Here is a 9,513-nt window from a genome sequence, read left to right as displayed (position 1 = left end):
CCCCACCCCTCATCCGCCAAAAAATTGTTTCTGAAAAACAATTCTAGGTCGAGAGTTGGATCAGATCTCAAGGTTGGATTTTGAAATGGTTACCAGGGTCTTATCCTAATTTGGTATTGGGGTCAGACTCTAGATCAATTATCGGAGTTGAGTTTTGGATCGTAAATTATTTTCCTAAAAAGTATTTCTTAGTCTCAAATCAAAAATAAAAAATTATTTTAAAACAAATATTTTTCATTTATTAACCAAATATTAAAATATATTTTTCAGAAAAACTTTTTTTACTCGCCAACCAAATATGAAGAAATAAATTAAAAATCTACTTACATTTTCCATAGAAAACATTTTGTTTTATATCTATGAATTCCTATGCAACCTAGTAATATTTTTACGTTGTTCAGAGGATTATTTCCTTTTACAAATTCTATTAAAGATCATGTGGCTTCCCACATGAGTTAGTTAGAAACTAGTTGGATAGAATTTCTTTTAAATAGATAAAATTTTATGATGTACAAGTGATTGTAATATGATTTCCATAAGAGAAAATGTGAATTTTTCTCCTCCTAAAAGCTCTCAATTCAGTTTTTGAGTAGCTAGATAGCGAAACTTAATAATAATGATATAAATTTTAATGTTATATATTTCAGTATGAAAAATTATACTTCTTCTACCTTATTTTATATAAATTAGTTTGACTTGACATAAATTTATAAAAGAAAGAAAGATTTTTAAAATTTGTGATCTAAAATATGTGATAAAGATGTTTTTGTGGCTATATAAATCTTTTGTAATGAGCATTTTAAAATTAAAGTTGTTATACTAATATAAAATGTGTCATTTTTTTTAAATCTATTTAAAAAAAGTGAGTCATATAAACATAAACAACGAAAATTATTAATTAATTTTGTGATAACCTTTTATTTGAACCGAGAACTATAATTTCATGATTATAATTAATCTTGGATGGCCTGCCTAGTTTTGAACAAAACAACAAAAGGTTAACCTTGTTGTACTGAAAATAATTGGAAATCAAATAAATACTTGATCCTAGTTATAAGTAATGAAAATTGTGGCTAATTAAAATAGTTCTTTAGAAAACTTTTTTAATTTATTAAGGGAAAAGGTACAAGTATCCTAGACTATGATCGAAATCTTAGAGACACATCGTAAACTAAACTGAGTTCTTATTACCTCTGAATCCATTTATTTTTGTAATTTTATATACCTTTTTGAATTACGTGGCATCCAAATATCTCACACGTGCCTCAATTGTGTGGAGTCACAGAGTGTAACACATAAGTCAAAAGGTTTACATAAAAAATAAGTTCATAAGTAATAGAACCTTAGTTCAGTTAAGATGTGTCACTGAAATTTCGATCATAGTCTAGGGATACTTGCGTTATCCCATTTATAAATAGAGACAATAAAACTTAATTTCCTCTACATCCTTTCAATAGCAATGGCACAAAATATAGGATCCAATTTCTTCACTGTTAAAGACTTAAAACTTGGATACCATTTTCTACTTTCTCACACACCTTACCTCTTTATCATTCCAGTCATTTCTGTATTGGGATGTTATAACCTTACAACTATAACTACCTTGGAAGACTTGAACAATCACATCATTCTTCTGCTGAAATCTTGGCCAATTATTATTATTATTATTATTATCTTCACCGCGCTATACTTGATCAGAGGTCATCCAAGGAACGTTTACTTAGTCGATTTTGCATTTTACAAACCAGACTAGGCGGATATGATGAGCAAACAACAACTCTTAGACATAATGTCATTAACTTTTGACGACGAGGCTGTAGATTTACAGAAAAAGGTATTGGAGAAAAGTGGTTATAGTGACAAAACTTATGTTCCAGAGGGTATCAGAAGGTTACCTGAAAAGTTAATGACGTTCGAAGAGTCTAGGAAGGAAACAGAAAAAGTTATGTTTGGAGCCATAGATGATTTATTGGCGAAAACAAAAGTGAAGGCTCATGAAATTGGGATAGTTATAGTGAACATTGGCTTATATAATCCAACACCCTCTCCGTCCTCTATGATAGTTAATCATTACAAGCTTGGATCGGATGTTCTCACTTACAATATCAGTGGAATGGGTTGCAGTGCTGGACTCATTTCTATAGACCTTGCAAACCGGATTTTGCAGGTTAGTTAGACATTTATTACTCAATCCATACGTTCGATTTTATGTATATTCATATACTACTTGTTAAAAATTGTAAAACAGACACAAGTGATCAGTGCTTATGCGATGGTAGTTAGCACAGAGAGCATCCATTGTGGTTATTATCTTGGAAAGGATAAATCAAAGCTTGTAACAAACTGTCTTTTTCGTATGGGTGCTGCTGCCATTCTCCTCTCTAACTGCTTCTCAGATTCTCGTCGTTCCAAATATAAGCTTATGCACGTTGTGCGTACACATAAAGGAGCTGATGAAAGAGCTTTCAAAAGTATATATCAAGAACAGGATGAAGATGGAAATATTGGTGTATCTCTCTCAAAAGGCCTAATGGCCGTAGCTGGAGAGACTCTTAAATCAAATATAACGACTCTCGGGCCATTAGTCCTTCCTATGTCTGAACAACTTTTATATTTTGGGTATTTAATTGCTAGAAAATTTTTTAAATTGAAGAAATATCAAGCCTTATATCCCGGACTTCAAGTTGGCGTTTGAACATTTCTTCATTCATGCTGGAGGAAGAGCAGTGTTGGATGAGATGGAGAAGAATCTTCAGCTTACGGAATGGCATATGGAGCCATCAAGAATGACGCTTTTCAGGTTTGGAAACACATCGAGTAGCTCGTTATGGTATGAATTAGCCTACTCTGAGGCCAAAGGTAGGATAAAGAAGGGCGATCGAGCATGGCAAATAGGTTTCGGGTCAGGATTCAAGTGCCACAGTGCTGTTTGGCATGCCCTGAAGACTATTAATTCTGCTATGGAGAAAAATCCCTGGACTGATGAAATCCATGACTCTCCGGTTAATATCCCTCTAGTCATGCCTCTTTCTGTTTGAGTGTTAACTTGTTAGTTGTCCCAAATGGGAAATAATATAATAGCTTAGCGGTAAAAATAAATATGGATATTTATAACCAACACTCTATATAAATGCTGCTAAAGGCTTTTAGTGATTCTGAATACAATGGTATCAACTCAATGCTAACTAGAAAAATCTACTGCCAATACTAAATGTGTCTTTCGTCGTAGTGGATTGGTTCATTACCAGTTGTGATAGATTATCATATTATACTAAAAGTAGGAAGCTCCATAGTTGAAAGTTGAATTACAAAAATATCCCTAAACATATTTAACATAATCACTTTGTCCTGATCATTTAACTACTGTATCAAACTTTTCCTATTACAACATTTATATCTTTTGTCTTTTAAACTTCAATCAGTTATATAATCTATACTCTTTTCATATTCTTTGCACTTTATAAAGTTACCATCCTGTCAAATTTCTTTATCATTTTATTCTTACTCCTATTCTGTTGGACTGCACAAAAAGCTATTATTATCGCCCTCTTATTTGTTGAGTTTACCCTACCATAAGGTAATACTATTTTTTTTCCTTTGAACAAGTTCAATTTCTGTTTACTGCTTAAATTTGGCTTGTGTTTATGAAATAATGTGTATAGATAATATTTTTTATTTTATTTATTTCACACACTTTGTATTTTTAGTTTGCTCCAAAAAGTATCACTCTGGGAGTAGCTGTTGAACCAAATTCGTAAGTATGGAGTATATATTTCATGAGTCTGATTTTAAATCCAACTTTATTGGTTTCATTTAGTGTCATTTTTGTATGCTTTGTGGCCTCTCAATTTTTATTTAGTATGTATATTTATTTTTAAAACATTATTAGTATCATACCTAAAATTACTATCTTCGTGAAGAAATAGAATAACTCCCAAGCATGTATCTCATTTTGTTACATGACAGATGAATAATATTACATTACAAATATATGTTGCATTTGAATCTACTTTTTTCAACTAAATGACTGTTCAATTGCTAAATAGAGTATTATATACTTCATTTTAAGAAGTCTATATTAATATATTAGGATGAGACACGTGTCCAGAAATTAATTATATTAAAATTGAGAAGAATCTAAGTCAAAATTGAATTACAAAATTATCTCTTGACTATTAATTTATTATCTTGAAATTATTTAAAATATTTTTTTTATTAATATTTATTTTGGGATTCATGAATTTTGACTCTTCGTATTATGATAATAATACTCCTATGTCTAACTAGACTTACAATTCAATACTCATTATTAAATTGTAAGTTATTATTAACAAGAAAACAAAAGGAATTCAATCTTTACAACTTTCACGTATGAATAGTGATGATTTTTCATATTGATAGTTGCTACAAATTTCTTAATAATTAGTCATAATGATTTTTCATTATACATTTAATATATACATTTTTTTACATATTTTATCCTTAGATTTTATTCATACATTACATTTAAATGTTATAAATTATTTAATTAATTAAATATTAAATAGTAAATAACAAATCATCATATTGATACGCATAAATTTTATTATCAATAATTCTTCATTGTTAATTCTCCTTTTAACTTAATGATTTTTTTACTCACCCTTTAATGTAAATTAACTCCTATAACATATTAGATTTTTTAATTGAATGAAATTAAAAAATCATTACACATTCATGTAATTCAAATTATAGTATTTAATATTTAAATAATTATATGTTTTATAATATTCTAATTTATGATGGTTAAAAATCATAATTCAACTTTAAATTTGAAAGATTATATATTAGAGAGAGCGCCCATCATGGGATGGGAATATGTTCTTAATTCATTGGTTAAAGAAAAAAAATGTTATGGCAACTTAATGATACTGAGAAAAGGAATACCCATTAATGATCTTCAAATTTATTACTGTATCATTTTTTGTGGTAAGGGAAAATTATTTTGTTAACACTTTGGACATTATTATTAATTATTAAATTGATTTAGTTCACAAATGTTATATATTATTTATTTTTTTGATAATTAATTAAATATATTTTCAATCACGTACTGTTTACATGTATGTCATACTAATTATATCAGTATAAAGACTTAATAGATGTATAGAAATTAAAGTGGAAAAATACAAGCTTATATATTGGTATCAAAAAAATCTCAAAAACAATATTCGATAGACTTCAATTATATAATTATTACAATATGTTAAGTGTCAACTTGAGAAATAATCTTTGTTGTTTAATATATCATAACACAAAACTTTAAAAGAAGTCATGACTACCAATTTTTCCTTATTTCTAAGATATTGTAGCCTCTACGTTTTCACTCATCAAATGAATTAATTTCATATTCATGACAACTATTTGTATTCTTCAATACTATCATATCAATAGTGACATTTGACACAATAATGTACAAACTTAAACTAATTACAAAAAAAAATATCTATACTCTCTTCTCTCTTCTCTCGTCTCTTTTTATTTGTTTAATTTAATATTTATGTTTCTTGTTTGTTATTGTAAAAATTTTACAATGTTGTGTTGTTATTATTATTGAAATTTACCATGGTTTGTTGCTTTGTATACATTAGCCTAGCATGTGGTATTTTAGTATCCTCATTTGAATATTGAATTTGTGCAATAGTTAGTTATTTTTACTTTGTACACTTTTAATCAATTTAGTAATCAAATATATATTCTTTTCTTAGAAAGATATATGTAGTTCCTAACTGAAAAGGATGACTTTTTTTAGTAAATTACATAAAATCAAAGGGGATAAAATATGTAATTTGCAATACAAAATTTATATGAAATATTTTAAAATAAATGTGCAATGCACGTTCCCAGATCTAGTGTTAATGATAAAAGGGAAAAGGTTATTATATACGACACGACCATATGTTTCATTGTCTGATTATAATCGGAAGTTGGTAATCAAGTGTGAGGATTAATCTTCTTCTCAACAATCAACGACTAAATCTGAGAGATCATTGTGCTGGAAAAAAACATAGCAACTAACCAGGGAAGCAGAACTAATCCTCCAATAAAGGAACAAGAATAGTAAATAGTACGATTATCAGAACACAATAAACAACAGACAAACACCATTGTCTACTACTCCGGATGGAAGCCACCACTTCATCATCCTCGATGTCTCCACTTCCCTCAATTATAAGCATCAACATGGGAGATGAACAGGGAAATCCTGAATCTCATCCGTCCAAGGGTTCTTTTCTTTGGCTGCATCGACAGTCCTCAGCGCACCCCATACAACACTGTTACATTTGAAGTCTGATCCAAAACCAATTTGCCATACTCTGTCACCCTTCTTTATTCACCCTTTGGCCTCAGAATAGGCCAAATTGGAGCTACTTGAAGTGTTTCCAAATCTATAAAGAGTCTTTCTTGAAGGCTCCATAAGAAATTCCGGGAGGTCAAGATTCTTCTGAAGCTCATCCAGCACAGCTCTACCCCCTGCATGTATACAGAAATGCTCAAACGCCATCTTGAAATCAGGGATATATGGTTTCATTTTCCTCTTAAAGACCTTTCTCGCGATTAATGAGGCGAAAAAGAGTAGCTGCTCGGACATTGGGAGGACTAAAGGGCCAAGAGTTGTGATATTAATTTTTAAAGCCTCACCAGCAACTGCAATCAAGTCTTTTGACAATGATACGCCTTTCTTTCCATCCTCATCCTCTTCTTGGTAGACACATCTATAAGCTCTGTCATCCGCACCATTATGGGTGCGGACAACGTGCATCAGTTGATATTTGGAACATCTACGATCTGATGAACGGTTTGAAAAAAGAATAGCAGATGAACCCATCCGAAAAAGACAATTTGGTAAAAGCTTTGATCTTTGCTTTCCTAAGTAGAACGCCGTTGAGATTATTTCTGTGCTTACTACAAGTGCTTACATGTTGCCTTTCCCCAGTTATATAAAGGCAATGCTGTTTGAGTAATTTTGATTGAAATGAAAAAAATATATTTTCGTCAACTTGAAATTTACCAACCTGTAAAATCTTGTTAGCAAGGTGTACAGAAATGAGTGCAGCACTGCAGCCCATGCCAGTAAGGTTATAAGTAATCACATTGACTCCAAGCTTGTAATGGTTTCGCTCCAGTTGTTTTCGTCAACAGATAATCGATGGCACCAATTATAACATTTTTTACTTCATATTGATTACTAGTAAGGGAAAATTTTAATGGCATACTCGAGTCATCGTCATTGTTGTGAATGTACGTCTTATCACCTAAACCTGGCCTCTCCAGAATTCTCTTTTGAAACATTAAACTCTCTTCATCAAACATATCAGATATTGTTTAGACATCATAAAACGTTCATGTGGCTTGTAACACGCAAAAATTGACTAAGTAAACATTTCTTGGGCGACTCATCAAGTATAACATGGTTGAGAAAAAAACAATAATTGAGCAACATTTCAACATGTCAAGATGGTTCATGAGATAATCAATAGTAAGGGTTGAAAGATGAAGTAGCATGGTAACAAGAATTAGCACAATGAGGAAATAAATTGTATTTGATATTAAGTAATGGTATACAAGTTTTACATATTTGATTTGATGGAGTTGTGCATAATTAGGAGCATTTTCTGCCATTGCTTTTGGAGAATAGATGAGGATTAATGGGTAAAACAAGAAATAATTGAGTTCCCAAGTAGATCAATATATATTATTCCGTTTGGTGATAGTCATGGGATTAAATAAATTTCAACGTATAGTAAACACAAAATTCATATTTATATGTTATAGCAAAGTTTGCATAATTGCGCTTTATAGCAAATATAAATATGTATATTTCGCTATACATATACAAAAGAAAGCAGTTGTATACAAATCAACTGTATAACTTGTGTATGTATAAAACAAGAAAGAAAGAAAGACAAAAGAAAATTGGATAGGGGAATATTTGTATTTTATAATTATAAGTGTGTAGGACGAAGATATATATATATATATATATTTGCAAGTGTATATACAATTTTCTCTCGCTTTATATAAACATAAACGTAATTTATACTTTCATTTCTGTTTGTATAAGCGATAGAGGCGAGAGTGGCGAGCGAGATCTGAGAGAGTGGATATGTATATATACAATTTTTTCTCGCTTTATACAAACAGAAACACATTTTATACACTTGTGTTTGTATATAAGTGAGAAGGAGCGAGCAAGAAAGCGAGAGTGGCAAGCGAGAGTTTGAGGGAGAGAAGTAACTGGTAAACAGTTTGTTACAGGGCACAATTAAATCAAAGTGTGGTTATAGCATTTAATTTGATTTATTAATTTGTCATTATATACAATATTCCCTTTAAAATATAGTGTCATTTAATTTATTGTTTGGTTGGCAAGTCTAGGATACTTATTCCGAAATTAATAATTAGTAGTGGGATAAGTTATCCTTTCCTTGAGTGGTATAGTAATCCCGAAATAACTTATCTCGAGATAAATGACTAAATGACAAAAATTTCCCTTTAAACACTTTTTATACATTACGTTTCACATTTCTGAAGGGTACTTTTGTAAACTTATATATTGTTCTTAAGATTTATTATTTTGAATACAACAAACCAAACACTCAATAAAAAATATTGGCCAAACCCATCAGTAGCCACCTAAATTTGGTATCAATTTTTACTTGAACACCTCAAATAGATCTTATTCATTTTAAACACCTTAAGTAGGGGCCGTTGTATCATATTGACACTTTTTTTACAACCAGCCAAATATATAAGATGTGTGTATTACACTCGCCGATGACGTGTCAAAGTAGCGAATTAAATAATGACACGTGTCATATATATAAAATAATTATTAAGAAAATATATGAATTAAAATCTATTTTAAAATTATTTAATTAATTAATTACTTGTTTAATAAAGAAGAAAAAGGAAAAAAAATCTACAACACCTTTCTTTTCTCCTCCACCATTTCCATATCTCCTCCTCCTTTAACCAATTTGGGTCATAATGCAACACCCATAATCCAACTATCATACTATTACCATCTCTTCAATCCTTCAAATTCATCCCTTTTTTTTCTCCAATCACCTTCACCATTGGAATTGCTCATTTTGAAAGTTTCAAAGTATCCAAAAAAATTTATCCATAATAAAATCAGATCTATTTATGAATTAACTTGAAATGGGTTCATCAAAATAGAAAAAATTAAAAGCTTTGAGAAGTAGAAAATTAGTATCTCAAAATTAAATATGAAAAAAAAAAAACCTTAAATAGAGAGAGGTGAAAATAGACCAACGAACATTTTAAGGATTCATCGAACTTTCCGACAATGGAATTATGAAAAAATTAGGTGGAGAAATTTGATATCATGAAGAAGATATATGCCCTAGACATATTTTGGTCCTTTCTTAAATTATTTTTGTTGATATATATATATATATATGTGTATATATATATATATATATATATATATATATATATATATATATA

At 29.9% G+C, this 9,513-nt stretch overlaps 2 pseudogenes; one reads left to right on the top strand and one right to left on the bottom strand.

Moving 5' to 3' along the window:
- Positions 1–1,461: 1,461 nt before the first annotated feature.
- On the top strand, positions 1,462–3,158 carry LOC107022364 (annotated as a pseudogene).
- A 2,839-nt stretch (positions 3,159–5,997) lies between these two features.
- LOC107022363 lies at positions 5,998–7,662 on the bottom strand (annotated as a pseudogene).
- Positions 7,663–9,513: the final 1,851 nt, after the last annotated feature.

The sequence above is a fragment of the Solanum pennellii genome, chromosome 6 (assembly GCF_001406875.1).
Source record: "Solanum pennellii chromosome 6, SPENNV200".
Classification (NCBI taxonomy): Eukaryota; Viridiplantae; Streptophyta; class Magnoliopsida; order Solanales; family Solanaceae; genus Solanum; species Solanum pennellii.
The sequence above is the reverse complement of the archived record's forward strand: the minus strand, read 5'-3'. Positions and strand labels throughout refer to the sequence as shown.